This window comes from Amia ocellicauda, unplaced genomic scaffold (genome assembly GCF_036373705.1).
Source record: "Amia ocellicauda isolate fAmiCal2 unplaced genomic scaffold, fAmiCal2.hap1 HAP1_SCAFFOLD_70, whole genome shotgun sequence".
NCBI lineage: Eukaryota > Metazoa > Chordata > Actinopteri > Amiiformes > Amiidae > Amia > Amia ocellicauda.
In genome coordinates, this window is record NW_027102998.1 from 232,501 (window position 1) to 247,500 (window position 15,000).

A 15,000-nucleotide genomic window follows, 5' to 3' on the forward strand; every position below is an offset into this window, starting at 1 on the left:
GTGTGAGCCACCGGAGATATGTCAGAGCCCGTACGCCCCCCGCACTCACCCTTAAAGGCCCGCAAGCCCTTGGGGTTCCTGCCGGGGGCGGGCAGCATACATATGTCCGTTCCGTGGGAGCCACCGGAGATATGTCAGAGCCCGTACGCCCCCCGCACTCACCCTTAAAGGCCCGCAAGCCCTTGGGGTTCCTGCCGGGGGCGGGCAGCATACATATGTCCGTTCCGTGGGAACCACCGGGGAGATGTCAGAGCCCGTGAAACCCCGAAAGACAGACCCTTAAAGGCCCGCAAGCCCTTGGGGTGAACGTCTGGGGCGGGCAGCATACATACACCCCGGTCGGGAACCACAGGGAGGTGAGGTCAGAGCCCGTGAAACCCCGAAAGACAGACCCTTAAAGGCCCGCAAGCCCTTGGGGTGAACGTCTGGGGCGGGCAGCATACACACTCTCCACGGCGGGCCGCGAAGACTTAGCGGGCGCAGCCGCCGGAGCGGGCCGCCGACGAGGCCTGAAACGCGGGGTGCGGCCGGGACCGTTCCCCCCCTTGCATTTCGCTGGATGATCAGACAGTCGCAAAGAACCGTCTGAAAATCCCGGGCCAAGTCCAGAAAGTGTCCGTAAAAGAGCTAGCGGGGCCCAGCCACTTTCCTCCAGCAAGTGCCCTTAGCTCAGTTTTGACCTCTCTCATTGCACTAAGTGTCTTCAAAAACCCAGTTCCTGTATTTCCCCCGGCACCGTAGAGAAATGCTGACAGCCTGGAACACTGTGGCGGCTGCACACGGCACTCCCATGCCCGCCGCGAGCAGCCTAGCCCCGCCTCAGACCCGCGAGAACCGCCCATCGGCACACGGCCCGCTGTGCGCCCGAGCCGTTTGGTGTAAAAACTGTCCAAAAGTGGTTTCGACCACTTAGGAACATCGTAGAGACTCGAAATAAAAAGGATTTTGTTGGAAAAGCGATTCTGAGGAAGGCTGTGTTAAAATTAATTTCGGGAAATGTCGTTTACCCCCCCCCAAATGGCTCCGAAGTACCCCCCCCCCACCCCCCCCCTAAAAAACCGTGTTCCGGGGGTTTTTCGAGAAAACAAACACACGGGGTATATAGAGGGGACTGAGACGAATCGAATGACGTGCTTTGCAAAGAAATCGGGGGCTCACAGCCCCCCCAGGAGAGGTTCAAAAGTCGGAGGACTGGTCACCTAACTCCCATTGAAGTCAATGGGGGAAAAATGAAAACTGTCAAAAAGGCTTAAAATGGTTCAAAAACCCACTGGGGCAGTAGATAATCATCCTATTTGAATTTTAAAAGTCTTAGTTTGGCGAAAAAATACCTTTTAATAATTGTTTTAGGGGTCAGAAAAATCAGCTCCGGCTGCCTGGTCACCTAGGGGAGATAGAAAATTTTTCTAAGTTTTTCACTCGGCCGCCTGGTCCCCTAACTCGAAAATTTTAAAGTGCTCCCATCGGTCCCGGGATAGGGTGGCTGATAGCTGGGAGCCCCCTGAGCACTGCCCCGGTGTTAGTTTTCGGAGAAATGCCCCCGTTGATTTGTTATGATTTTTTTTCCGCCGGCCGCCTGGTCGCCCTAATGCAAAGTCAATGGGAGTGAGGAGATAGAAAATTTTTCAAAGTTTTTCACTCGGCCGCCTGGTCCCCTAACTCGAAAATTTTAAAGTGCTCCCATCGGTCCCGGGATAGGGTGGCTGATAGCTGGGAGCCCCCTGAGCACTGCCCCGGTGTTAGTTTTCGGAGAAATGCCCCCGTTGATTTGTTATGATTTTTTTTCCGCCGGCCGCCTGGTCGCCCTAATGCAAAGTCAATGGGAGTGAGGAGATAGAAAATTTTTCAAAGTTTTTCACCCGGCCACAAACGACTCCAAAACACACTGGGGCTGTGGCTGGGACTCTCACCAGGACTGCCCCCTACTTTATTTATGGATTAAAAAGCATTCTATATTAATTTTTCGATTTTTGGGACCCGGGACGCCTGGTCACCTAACTCCCCTTCTATCCCTATGGGGGGGGACGGGGACATCGAAAACGCTCCCATCGCTGCCGAGGCACGCTGCGGGGACTCTCCCTACCATCGCCCCATGCTTCCTTTGAAGAATATATGACGTTTTTCAATTTTCACCGACATTTGAAAATCAAAACTTCAGAACATTTCATAGTTATTCTCAATGGGTTGTCTAGGGGCACACATCTCTAAACTGGGGGAAATGCTCAAAATGATTAAAAAGAAAAACAATGCCCCCAGACCCGGGGGGCTGATAGCTGGGAGCCCCCTGAGCACAGCCCCGGTGTTAGTTTCTGGAGAAATGCCCCCGTTGATTTGTTATGATTTTTTTTCCGCCGGCCGCCTGGTCGCCCTAATGCAAAGTCAATGGGAGTGAGGAGATAGAATATTTTTCAAAGTTTTTCACTCGGCCGTCTGGTCCCCTGACTCGAAAATTTTAAAGTGCTCCCATCGGTCCCAGGGTAGGGTGGCTGATAGCTGGGAGCCCCCTGAGCACAGCCCCGGTGTTAGTTTCTGGAGAAATGCCCCCGTTGATTTGTTATGATTTTTTTTCCGCCGGCCGCCTGGTCGCCCTAATGTAAAGTCAATGGGAGTGAGGAGATAGAATATTTTTCAAAGTTTTTCACTCGGCCGTCTGGTCCCCTGACTCGAAAATTTTAAAGTGCTCCCATCGGTCCCAGGGTAGGGTGGCTGATAGCTGGGAGCCCCCTGAGCACAGCCCCGGTGTTAGTTTCTGGAGAAATGCCCCCGTTGATTTGTTATGATTTTTTTTCCGCCGGCCGCCTGGTCGCCCTAATGTAAAGTCAATGGGAGTGAGGAGATAGAATATTTTTCAAAGTTTTTCACTCGGCCGTCTGGTCCCCTGACTCGAAAATTTTAAAGTGCTCCCATCGGTCCCAGGGTAGGGTGGCTGATAGCTGGGAGCCCCCTGAGCACAGCCCCGGTGTTAGTTTCTGGAGAAATGCCCCCGTTGATTTGTTATGATTTTTTTTCCGCCGGCCGCCTGGTCGCCCTAATGCAAAGTCAATGGGAGTGAGGAGATAGAATATTTTTCAAAGTTTTTCACTCGGCCGTCTGGTCCCCTGACTCGAAAATTTTAAAGTGCTCCCATCGGTCCCAGGGTAGGGTGGCTGATAGCTGGGAGCCCCCTGAGCACTGCCCCGGTGTTAGTTTTCGGAGAAATGCCTCCGTTGATTTGTTATGATTTTTTTTCCGCCGGCCGCCTGGTCGCCCTAATGCAAAGTCAATGGGAGTGAGGAGATAGAAAATTTTTCAAAGTTTTTCACTCGGCCGCCTGGTCCCCTAACTCGAAAATTTTAAAGTGCTCCCATCGGTCCCGGGATAGGGTGGCTGATAGCTGGGAGCCCCCTGAGCACTGCCCCGGTGTTAGTTTTCGGAGAAATGCCCCCGTTGATTTGTTATGATTTTTTTTCCGCCGGCCGCCTGGTCGCCCTAATGCAAAGTCAATGGGAGTGAGGAGATAGAAAATTTTTCAAAGTTTTTCACTCGGCCGTCTGGTCCCCTGACTCGAAAATTTTAAAGTGCTCCCATCGGTCCCGGGATAGGGTGGCTGATAGCTGGGAGCCTCCTGAGCACTGCCCCGGTGTTAGTTTCTGGAGAACTGCCCCCGTTGATTTGTTATGATCCGTAGTTGCCGGCCGGCCGCCCGGCATTGCTCTATCGGATGGAGCGTGGGCTGGCTATGGGAGATTTAGCGATTTTCGGAACCGGCCCCGATGGCCCCCCAAACCGGGTGGCCACGAGGTGGGACCCCCCTGAGCACTGCCCCGGTGTTAGTTTTCGGAGAAATGCCCCCGTTGATTTCTTATGATCCGTAGTTGCCGGCCGGCCGCCCGGCATTGCTCTATCGGATGGAGCGTGGGCTGGCTATGGGAGATTTAGCGATTTTCGGAACCGGCCCCGATCGCCCCCCAAACCGGGTGGCCACGAGGTGGGACCCCCCTGAGCACTGCCCCGGTGTTAGTTTTCGGAGAAATGCCCCCGTTGATTTGTTATGATCCGTAGTTGCCGGCCGGCCGCCCGGCATTGCTCTATCGGATGGAGCGTGTGCTGGCTATGGGAGATTTAGCGATTTTCGGAACCGGCCCCGATCGCCCCCCAAACCGGGTGGCCACGAGGTGGGACCCCCCTGAGCACTGCCCCGGTGTTAGTTTTCGGAGAAATGCCCCCGTTGATTTGTTATGATCCGTAGTTGCCGGCCGGCCGCCCGGCATTGCTCTATCGGATGGAGCGTGGGCTGGCTATGGGAGATTTAGCGATTTTCGGAACCGGCCCCGATCGCCCCCCAAACCGGGTGGCCACGAGGTGGGACCCCCCTGAGCACTGCCCCGGTGTTAGTTTTCGGAGAAATGCCCCCGTTGATTTGTTACGATTATTTTTCGCCCAGGCGATGTGCCTTTTCATTTTGTTTTGCACTTTCCTTCATTCCTTGGTGCATGCTACCATCTAACGGACACATTTCGGTACTGCAGTTTGAAAGTAATTTCCCCGTCTAGGGATCTCTCAATGCCCTGGGCTGCGAAAGGAGGGCAAGGACACCCTATGTTCTCATGAGTGCAAAGCCCCCCCGGCTTCAAGGCATTCCAAAAGGAAAACCGGAGACACTGCTGTACACACACACACACACACACACACACACACACACACACACACACACACACACAGAGAGAGAGAGAGAGAGAGAGAGAGAGAGAGAGATAGAGAGAGAGTAGTCACACAGTGGAATAAACTCCCCAGCGATGTGGTAGAAGCTGAAAGTTGGGGAACATTGTGATGGTCTATATTTCTTGGCAGATAATAAAAGATGCTCTTATCATGCCTCCGTTGATGTGTTATGATCCATAGGTTGCCGGCCGCCCGGCATTGCTCTGATCGGATGGACCGTGGGCTGCCTATGGCAGAGTATGGGCGATTCTTCAGCCGGCCCCGATGGCCCCCCAAACCGGGTGGCCACGAGGTGGGACCCCCCTGAGCACTGCCCCGGTGTTAGTTTTCGGAGAAATGCCCCCGTTGATTTCTTATGATCCGTAGTTGCCGGCCGGCCGCCCGGCATTGCTCTATCGGATGGAGCGTGGGCTGGCTATGGGAGATTTAGCGATTTTCGGAACCGGCCCCGATCGCCCCCCAAACCGGGTGGCCACGAGGTGGGACCCCCCTGAGCACTGCCCCGGTGTTAGTTTTCGGAGAAATGCCCCCGTTGATTTGTTATGATCCGTAGTTGCCGGCCGGCCGCCCGGCATTGCTCTATCGGATGGAGCGTGTGCTGGCTATGGGAGATTTAGCGATTTTCGGAACCGGCCCCGATCGCCCCCCAAACCGGGTGGCCACGAGGTGGGACCCCCCTGAGCACTGCCCCGGTGTTAGTTTTCGGAGAAATGCCCCCGTTGATTTGTTATGATCCGTAGTTGCCGGCCGGCCGCCCGGCATTGCTCTATCGGATGGAGCGTGGGCTGGCTATGGGAGATTTAGCGATTTTCGGAACCGGCCCCGATCGCCCCCCAAACCGGGTGGCCACGAGGTGGGACCCCCCTGAGCACTGCCCCGGTGTTAGTTTTCGGAGAAATGCCCCCGTTGATTTGTTACGATTATTTTTCGCCCAGGCGATGTGCCTTTTCATTTTGTTTTGCACTTTCCTTCATTCCTTGGTGCATGCTACCATCTAACGGACACATTTCGGTACTGCAGTTTGAAAGTAATTTCCCCGTCTAGGGATCTCTCAATGCCCTGGGCTGCGAAAGGAGGGCAAGGACACCCTATGTTCTCATGAGTGCAAAGCCCCCCCGGCTTCAAGGCATTCCAAAAGGAAAACCGGAGACACTGCTGTACACACACACACACACACACACACACACACACACACACACACACACACACACAGAGAGAGAGAGAGAGAGAGAGAGAGAGAGAGAGATAGAGAGAGAGTAGTCACACAGTGGAATAAACTCCCCAGCGATGTGGTAGAAGCTGAAAGTTGGGGAACATTGTGATGGTCTATATTTCTTGGCAGATAATAAAAGATGCTCTTATCATGCCTCCGTTGATGTGTTATGATCCATAGGTTGCCGGCCGCCCGGCATTGCTCTGATCGGATGGACCGTGGGCTGCCTATGGCAGAGTATGGGCGATTCTTCAGCCGGCCCCGATGGCCCCCCAAACCGGGTGGCCACGAGGTGGGACCCCCCTGAGCACTGCCCCGGTGTTAGTTTTCGGAGAAATGCCCCCGTTGATTTCTTATGATCCGTAGTTGCCGGCCGGCCGCCCGGCATTGCTCTATCGGATGGAGCGTGGGCTGGCTATGGGAGATTTAGCGATTTTCGGAACCGGCCCCGATCGCCCCCCAAACCGGGTGGCCACGAGGTGGGACCCCCCTGAGCACTGCCCCGGTGTTAGTTTTCGGAGAAATGCCCCCGTTGATTTCTTATGATCCGTAGTTGCCGGCCGGCCGCCCGGCATTGCTCTATCGGATGGAGCGTGGGCTGGCTATGGGAGATTTAGCGATTTTCGGAACCGGCCCCGATCGCCCCCCAAACCGGGTGGCCACGAGGTGGGACCCCCCTGAGCACTGCCCCGGTGTTAGTTTTCGGAGAAATGCCCCCGTTGATTTGTTATGATCCGTAGTTGCCGGCCGGCCGCCCGGCAGTGCTCTATCGGATGGAGCGTGGGCTGGCTATGGGAGATTTAGCGATTTTCGGAACCGGCCCCGATCGCCCCCCAAACCGGGTGGCCACGAGGTGGGACCCCCCTGAGCACTGCCCCGGTGTTAGTTTTCCGAGAAATGCCCCCGTTGATTTGTTATGATTATTTTTCGCCCAGGCGATGTGCCTTTTCATTTTGTTTTGCACTTTCCTTCATTCCTTGGTGCATGCTACCATCTAACGGACACATTTCGGTACTGCAGTTTGAAAGTAATTTCCCCGTCTAGGGATCTCTCAATGCCCTGGGCTGCGAAAGGAGGGCAAGGACACCCTATGTTCTCATGAGTGCAAAGCCCCCCCGGCTTCAAGGCATTCCAAAAGGAAAACCGGAGACACTGCTGTACACACACACACACACACACACACACACACACACACACACACACACACACACACAGAGAGAGAGAGAGAGAGAGAGAGAGATAGAGAGAGAGTAGTCACACAGTGGAATAAACTCCCCAGCGATGTGGTAGAAGCTGAAAGTTGGGGAACATTGTGATGGTCTATATTTCTTGGCAGATAATAAAAGATGCTCTTATCATGCCTCCGTTGATGTGTTATGATCCATAGGTTGCCGGCCGCCCGGCATTGCTCTGATCGGATGGACCGTGGGCTGCCTATGGCAGAGTATGGGCGATTCTTCAGCCGGCCCCGATGGCCCCCCAAACCGGGTGGCCACGAGGTGGGACCCCCCTGAGCACTGCCGCGGTGTTAGTTTTCCGAGAAATGCCCCCGTTGATTTGTTATGATCCGTAGTTGCCGGCCGGCCGCCCGGCATTGCTCTATCGGATGGAGCGTGGGCTGGCTATGGGAGATTTAGCGATTTTCGGAACCGGCCCCGATGGCCCCCCAAACCGGGTGGCCACGAGGTGGGACCCCCCTGAGCACTGCCCCGGTGTTAGTTTTCGGAGAAATGCCCCCGTTGATTTGTTATGATCCGTAGTTGCCGGCCGGCCGCCCGGCATTGCTCTATCGGATGGAGCGTGGGCTGGCTATGGGAGATTTAGCGATTTTCGGAACCGGCCCCGATGGCCCCCCAAACCGGGTGGCCACGAGGTGGGACCCCCCTGAGCACTGCCCCGGTGTTAGTTTTCGGAGAAATGCCCCCGTTGATTTGTTATGATCCGTAGTTGCCGGCCGGCCGCCCGGCATTGCTCTATCGGATGGAGCGTGGGCTGGCTATGGGAGATTTAGCGATTTTCGGAACCGGCCCCGATCGCCCCCCAAACCGGGTGGCCACGAGGTGGGACCCCCCTGAGCACTGCCCCGGTGTTAGTTTTCCGAGAAATGCCCCCGTTGATTTGTTACGATTATTTTTCGCCCAGGCGATGTGCCTTTTCATTTTGTTTTGCACTTTCCTTCATTCCTTGGTGCATGCTGCCATCTAACGGACACATTTCGGTACTGCAGTTTGAAAGTAATTTCCCCGTCTAGGGATCTCTCTCTCGTCTAGGGACACTGCTGTACACACACACACACACACACACACACACACACACACACACACACACACACACACACACACACACACACACACACACACACACAGTGAGAGAGAGGGAGAGATAGAGAGAGAGAGAGGTGGAGAGGGAGAGAGAGGTGGAGATAGAGAGATGGAGATAGAGAGAGATGGAGATAGAGAGAGATGGAGATAGAGAGAGAGATGGAGATAGAGAGAGAGTCGTCACACTCTGGAACAAACTCCCCAGAAGCTGAAAGTTGGGGAACATTATGATGATCTTTATTTCTTGGCAGATAATAAATGATGATCTTACAGAGGGCGACTTACAACACCAGTGCAAACATACAGCGAAGGACAAGGCATCAATCGCGACAGAATCCCTTGAGTTAAAGCAGCAGATTCAGAATAACACACGTCAAAACAGACTGGAGACTAAAACGAGCACGAAAGGTGTCGAATATGTGGCCTCCTCTCGCTTGTAAACTCTCTCGTGTTCCTGTCGATGGGGTCGGCGGCTCGGGGCAGCGGCCTAGCAGCAGCAGGCAGGCCACCCGGCTGCCTGGGGCTGACCTCCGGGGCAGGCAGGCAGGCAGGCAGACCTCCAGGGCAGGCAGGCAGGCAGGCAGGCAGACCTCCAGGGCAGGCAGGCAGGTAGGCCGTGCTGCTGCCAGGGCTGGCAGGCTGACCTCCAGGGCAGGCAGGCAGGCAGGCAGACCTCCAGGGCTGGCAGGCTGACCTCCAGGGCAGGCAGGCAGGCAGGCAGGCAGACCTCCAGGGCTAACAGGCTGACCTCCAGGGCTGGCAGGCTGACCTCCAGGGCTGGAAGGCAGGATGGCAGACCTCCAGGGCAGGCAGGCAGGCAGGCAGGCAGACCTCCAGGGCTGGCAGGGAGACCTCCAGGGCTGGCAGGCAGGCAGGCAGGGCTGTGTGGCTGGGGAGGGCAGGCTGGCAGGCAGGTAGGCCGTGCTGCTGCCAGGGCTGGAAGGCTGACCTCCAGGGCAGGCAGGCAGGCAGACCTCCAGGGCAGGCAGGCAGGTAGGCCGTGCTGCTGCCAGGGCTGGCAGGCTGACCTCCAGGGCAGGCAGGCTGACCTCCAGGGCAGGCAGTGCTGCTACCAGGGCAGGCAGGCAGACCTCCAGGGCAGGCAGGCTGACCTCCAGGGCAGGCAGGCAGGCAGGCAGACCTCCAGGGCAGGCAGGCAGGCAGTGCTGCTACCAGGGCAGGCAGGCAGACCTCCAGGGCTAACAGGCTGACCTCCAGGGCAGGCAGTGCTGCTACCAGGGCTGGATAGCAGACCTCCAGGGCAGGCAGGCTGACCTCCAGGGCAGGCAGGCAGGCAGGCAGACCTCCAGGGCTGGATAGCAGACCTCCAGGGCTGGCAGGCAGACCTCCAGGGCTGGATAGCAGACCTCCAGGGCTAACAGGCTGACCTCCAGGGCTAACAGGCAGGCAGGCAGACCTCCAGGGCAGGCAGGCAGGCAGGCAGGGCTGGAAGGCAGGCAGGCAGACCTCCAGGGCTGGATAGCAGACCTCCAGGGCTGGATGGCAGGCAGGCAGACCTCCAGGGCAGGCAGGCAGACCTCCAGGGCAGGCAGTGCTGCTACCAGGGCTGGATAGCAGACCTCCAGGGCAGGCAGTGCTGCTACCAGGGCTGGATAGCAGACCTCCAGGGCTGGATAGCAGACCTCCAGGGCAGGCAGGCAGACCTCCAGGGCTGGATAGCAGACCTCCAGGGCAGGCAGGCAGACCTCCAGGGCTGGATAGCAGACCTCCAGGGCAGGCAGGCAGACCTCCAGGGCTGGATAGCAGACCTCCAGGGCTAACAGGCTGACCTCCAGGGCTGGATAGCAGACCTCCAGGGCAGGCAGGCAGACCTCCAGGGCAGGCAGGCAGACCTCCAGGGCTGGATAGCAGACCTCCAGGGCAGGCAGTGCTGCTACCAGGGCTGGATAGCAGACCTCCAGGGCTGGATAGCAGACCTCCAGGGCAGGCAGGCAGACCTCCAGGGCTGGATAGCAGACCTCCAGGGCAGGCAGGCAGACCTCCAGGGCTGGATAGCAGACCTCCAGGGCTAACAGGCTGACCTCCAGGGCTGGATAGCAGACCTCCAGGGCTAACAGGCAGACCTCCAGGGCTGGCAGGCTGACCTCCAGGGCAGGCAGTGCTGCTGCCAGGGCAGGCAGGCAGACCTCCAGGGCAGGCAGTGCTGCTGCCAGGGCAGGCAGGCAGACCTCCAGGGCTAACAGGCAGGCAGACAGACCTCCAGGGCAGGCAGGCAGACCTCCAGGGCTAACAGGCTGACCTCCAGGGCAGGCAGGCAGACCTCCAGGGCAGGCAGTGCTGCTACCAGGGCTGGATAGCAGACCTCCAGGGCAGGCAGTGCTGCTGCCAGGGCAGGCAGGCAGACCTCCAGGGCTAACAGGCAGGCAGGCAGACCTCCAGGGCTGGAAGGCAGACCTCCAGGGCAGGCAGGCAGACCTCCAGGGCTGGATAGCAGACCTCCAGGGCTAACAGGCAGGCAGGCAGACCTCCAGGGCTGGATAGCAGACCTCCAGGGCAGGCAGTGCTGCTGCCAGGGCAGGCAGGCAGACCTCCAGGGCTGGATAGCAGACCTCCAGGGCAGGCAGTGCTGCTACCAGGGCTGGATAGCAGACCTCCAGGGCAGGCAGGCAGACCTCCAGGGCAGGCAGGCAGACCTCCAGGGCAGGCAGGCAGACCTCCAGGGCTGGATAGCAGACCTCCAGGGCTAACAGGCAGACCTCCAGGGCTGGCAGGCTGACCTCCAGGGCAGGCAGTGCTGCTGCCAGGGCTGGATAGCAGACCTCCAGGGCTGGATAGCAGACCTCCAGGGCAGGCAGGCAGACCTCCAGGGCTGGATAGCAGACCTCCAGGGCTAACAGGCAGACCTCCAGGGCTGGCAGGCTGACCTCCAGGGCAGGCAGTGCTGCTGCCAGGGCTGGATAGCAGACCTCCAGGGCTGGATAGCAGACCTCCAGGGCAGGCAGGCAGACCTCCAGGGCTGGATAGCAGACCTCCAGGGCAGGCAGGCAGACCTCCAGGGCTGGATAGCAGACCTCCAGGGCAGGCAGGCAGACCTCCAGGGCTGGATAGCAGACCTCCAGGGCAGGCAGGCAGACCTCCAGGGCTGGATAGCAGACCTCCAGGGCTAACAGGCTGACCTCCAGGGCTGGATAGCAGACCTCCAGGGCTAACAGGCAGACCTCCAGGGCTGGCAGGCTGACCTCCAGGGCAGGCAGTGCTGCTGCCAGGGCAGGCAGGCAGACCTCCAGGGCAGGCAGTGCTGCTGCCAGGGCAGGCAGGCAGACCTCCAGGGCTAACAGGCAGGCAGACAGACCTCCAGGGCAGGCAGGCAGGCAGGCAGGGCTGGAAGGCAGGCAGGCAGACCTCCAGGGCTGGATAGCAGACCTCCAGGGCTGGATGGCAGGCAGGCAGACCTCCAGGGCAGGCAGGCAGACCTCCAGGGCAGGCAGGCTGACCTCCAGGGCAGGCAGTGCTGCTACCAGGGCTGGATAGCAGACCTCCAGGGCTGGATAGCAGACCTCCAGGGCAGGCAGGCAGACCTCCAGGGCTGGATAGCAGACCTCCAGGGCTGGATAGCAGACCTCCAGGGCAGGCAGTGCTGCTACCAGGGCAGGCAGTGCTGCTGCCAGGGCAGGCAGGCAGACCTCCAGGGCAGGCAGTGCTGCTACCAGGGCTGGATAGCAGACCTCCAGGGCTGGATAGCAGACCTCCAGGGCAGGCAGGCAGACCTCCAGGGCAGGCAGTGCTGCTACCAGGGCTGGATAGCAGACCTCCAGGGCTAACAGGCAGACCTCCAGGGCAGGCAGGCAGACCTCCAGGGCAGGCAGGCAGACCTCCAGGGCAGGCAGGCAGACCTCCAGGGCTGGATAGCAGACCTCCAGGGCTAACAGGCTGACCTCCAGGGCTAACAGGCAGGCAGGCAGACCTCCAGGGCTGGATAGCAGACCTCCAGGGCTAACAGGCTGACCTCCAGGGCAGGCAGTGCTGCTGCCAGGGCAGGCAGGCAGACCTCCAGGGCAGGCAGTGCTGCTACCAGGGCAGGCAGTGCTGCTACCAGGGCTGGAAGGCAGACCTCCAGGGCTAACAGGCAGACCTCCAGGGCTGGCAGGCTGACCTCCAGGGCAGGCAGTGCTGCTGCCAGGGCAGGCAGGCAGACCTCCAGGGCTAACAGGCAGGCAGGCAGACCTCCAGGGCTGGATAGCAGACCTCCAGGGCTAACAGGCAGGCAGGCAGACCTCCAGGGCTGGATAGCAGACCTCCAGGGCTAACAGGCAGACCTCCAGGGCAGGCAGGCAGACCTCCAGGGCAGGCAGGCAGACCTCCAGGGCTGGATAGCAGACCTCCAGGGCAGGCAGTGCTGCTACCAGGGCTGGATAGCAGACCTCCAGGGCAGGATAGCAGACCTCCAGGGCTGGATGGCAGGCAGGCAGACCTCCAGGGCAGGCAGGCAGACCTCCAGGGCTGGATAGCAGACCTCCAGGGCAGGCAGTGCTGCTACCAGGGCTGGATAGCAGACCTCCAGGGCAGGATAGCAGACCTCCAGGGCTGGATGGCAGGCAGGCAGACCTCCAGGGCAGGCAGGCAGACCTCCAGGGCTGGATAGCAGACCTCCAGGGCTAACAGGCAGGCAGGCAGACCTCCAGGGCTGGATAGCAGACCTCCAGGGCTAACAGGCAGGCAGGCAGACCTCCAGGGCTGGATAGCAGACCTCCAGGGCAGGCAGTGCTGCTACCAGGGCAGGCAGTGCTGCTACCAGGGCTGGAAGGCAGACCTCCAGGGCTAACAGGCAGACCTCCAGGGCTGGCAGGCTGACCTCCAGGGCAGGCAGTGCTGCTGCCAGGGCAGGCAGGCAGACCTCCAGGGCTAACAGGCAGGCAGGCAGACCTCCAGGGCTGGATAGCAGACCTCCAGGGCTAACAGGCAGGCAGGCAGACCTCCAGGGCTGGATAGCAGACCTCCAGGGCTAACAGGCTGACCTCCAGGGCTAACAGGCAGGCAGGCAGACCTCCAGGGCTGGATAGCAGACCTCCAGGGCTAACAGGCTGACCTCCAGGGCAGGCAGTGCTGCTACCAGGGCAGGCAGGCAGACCTCCAGGGCAGGCAGTGCTGCTGCCAGGGCAGGCAGGCAGACCTCCAGGGCTGGATAGCAGACCTCCAGGGCTAACAGGCAGACCTCCAGGGCTGGATAGCAGACCTCCAGGGCTGGATAGCAGACCTCCAGGGCAGGCAGTGCTGCTACCAGGGCAGGCAGTGCTGCTGCCAGGGCAGGCAGGCAGACCTCCAGGGCAGGCAGTGCTGCTACCAGGGCTGGATAGCAGACCTCCAGGGCTGGATAGCAGACCTCCAGGGCTGGATAGCAGACCTCCAGGGCTGGATAGCAGACCTCCAGGGCAGGCAGTGCTGCTACCAGGGCAGGCAGTGCTGCTGCCAGGGCAGGCAGGCAGACCTCCAGGGCAGGCAGTGCTGCTACCAGGGCTGGATAGCAGACCTCCAGGGCTGGATAGCAGACCTCCAGGGCAGGCAGGCAGACCTCCAGGGCTGGATAGCAGACCTCCAGGGCTGGCAGGCAGGCAGGCAGACCTCCAGGGCTGGATAGCAGACCTCCAGGGCAGGATAGCAGACCTCCAGGGCTGGATGGCAGGCAGGCAGACCTCCAGGGCTGGATAGCAGACCTCCAGGGCTGGCAGGCAGACCTCCAGGGCTGGATAGCAGACCTCCAGGGCTGGCAGGCTGACCTCCAGGGCAGGCAGGCCGGGCCCCCGGTGCTGCATCTCGGCCGCTGCCTGGGGCGGACCGGCCCGGGTGCCCTTGCGCTTTTTCGACACCAGGGGGCAGTTGGGTGCCATTCCGTCCCTCGTGTGGCGAAATGGCGGTACTGCACCTCCGCCTTTTTGCTGGAGAAAGTCCGCAGTCGGGACAATGCGCCACACGGTCCGTCGGCAGGAGGCCCGGGCCCGGGCACAACTCCCCGGTGGGGACGGACGCCGGGCTGGAGCTTCCCTTCAGCACACACACTCACTCACTCACTCTCTGACCGACCGACCGACCGACGGCTCCCAGCGCTCAGCCTGCAGGGCTACACACCCCGGTGGGTGCGGGCTCCGGGCTGGAGCTCTCCTTCAGCACACACACTCACTCTCTGACCGACCGAACGACCGACGGCTCCCAGCGCTCAGTCAGCAGGCCTACTCCTCCCCGGTGGGGACGGACGCCGGGCTGGAGCTTTCCTTCAGCACACACACTCACTGACTGACCGACCGACGGCTCCCAGCGCTCAGCCTGCAGGGCTACACACCCCGGTGGGTGCGGGCTCCGGGCTGGAGCTCTCCTTCAGCACACACACTCACTGACTGACCGACCGAACGACCGACGGCTCCCAGCGCTCAGCCTGCAGGGCTACACCTCCCCGGTGGGTGCGGGCTCCGGGCTGGAGCTTCCCTTCAGCACACACACTCACTCTCTGACCGACCGACCGACCGACGGCTCCCAGCGCTCAGCCTGCAGGGCTACACCTCCCCGGTGGGTGCGGGCTCCGGGCTGGAGCTCTCCTTCAGCACACACACTCACTCTCTGACCGACCGAACGACCGACGGCTCCCAGCGCTCAGCCTGCAGGGCTACACCTCCCCGGTGGGTGCGGGCTCCGGGCTGGAGCTCTCCTTCAGCACACACACTCACTCTCTGACCGACCGAACGACCGACGGCTCCCAGCGCTCAGTCAGCAGGCCTACTCCTCCCCGGTGGGTGCGGGCTCCGGGCTGGAGCT